Here is a 1,281-nt window from a genome sequence, read left to right as displayed (position 1 = left end):
CCCCCCTCTACAGAGGACATGACCCCCCGATCCACCTGCCAACAAAGACCAACCCCCCAATAATCCATTCCCTCAACAAAGACCGACCCCCTCACCTCTAGAGGAAATGACACCCTAATTATCCATCCCCCAACAGACCGACCTCCCTCGCCTCCAGAGAGGACATGACACCCTAATAATCCATACGCCAAAGACCAACCCTTCTTATCACCTTCAGAGAGGTCTTACGCCCCCAATAATCCATCATCCAAGACCGACCCCCTCACCTATCTAGATCACATTACACATTGCTAATAAGCCCTCACCCAACGAAGACCAACTCCCCTCATCATCTACAGAGGTGGTATCACATGTCCACCAATATTCCCCTCACAATGAAGACCGACCATCTGTTATCTTCAAACATCTCCAATTACCCTCCACCATACAAAGGCCGAGCCTCCTGGTAACCCTCAGATGTCCCCCAATAATCCCATCACCCAAAAGACTCAACATCCTCTTATGTTCAGAGATGGCATCACAAGCCCCCCAATTATCCTCCACCCACCAAAGGCCAAGGTTCCTCGTCACCAGAACAAAGAGCTTCCTCACCCGTATAGATGAATCACACGTCGTCATTAAGCCCTCACCCAACGAAGACCAACTCTTATTATCTAGCATTGGCATGACCCTTCCTCATTACCCTCAGATGTCATCATGTACTCCCCCACCCCCAAACAAAGGCTGACCCTTCCTCATTACCCTCAGATGTCATCATGTACTCCCCCAAACAAAGGCTGACCCTTCCTCATTACCCTCAGATGTCATCATGTACTCCCCCACCCCCAAACAAAGGCTGACCCTTCCTCATTACCCTCAGATGTCATCATGTACTCCCCCCCCAAAGGCTGACCCTTCCTCATTACCCTCCGATGTCATCATGTACTCCCCCCCCCCCAAAGGCTGACCCTTCCTCATTACCCTCAGATGTCATCATGTACTCCCCCACCCCCAAACAAAGGCTGACCCTTCCTCATTACCCTCAGATGTCATCATGTACTCCCCCAAACAAAGGCTGACCCTTCCTCATTACCCTCAGATGTCATCATGTACTCCCCCACCCCCAAACAAAGGCTGACCCTTCCTCATTACCCTCAGATGTCATCATGTACTCCCCCACCCCCAAACAAAGGCTGACCCTTCCTCATTACCCTCAGATGTCATCATGTACTCCCCCACCCCCAAACAAAGGCTGACCCTTCCTCATTACCCTCAGATGTCATCATGTACTCCCCCACCCCC

The 1,281-nt window shown here is 51.3% G+C and overlaps 1 protein-coding gene across 1 annotated transcript in view; it reads right to left on the bottom strand.

Annotated features, from left to right (window-relative positions):
• The window catches only part of NOP56 (NOP56 ribonucleoprotein), a 10,009-nt gene that overhangs the window by 7,255 nt on the left and 1,473 nt on the right, over positions 1 to 1,281 (bottom strand). The gene's annotated exons all lie outside the window — the stretch shown is intronic.

This window comes from Nanorana parkeri, unplaced genomic scaffold (assembly GCF_000935625.1).
Source record: "Nanorana parkeri isolate BGI_ZX_2015 unplaced genomic scaffold, ASM93562v1 scaffold3778, whole genome shotgun sequence".
NCBI lineage: Eukaryota > Metazoa > Chordata > Amphibia > Anura > Dicroglossidae > Nanorana > Nanorana parkeri.
This window is presented reverse-complemented; position numbering and strand designations above follow the sequence as displayed.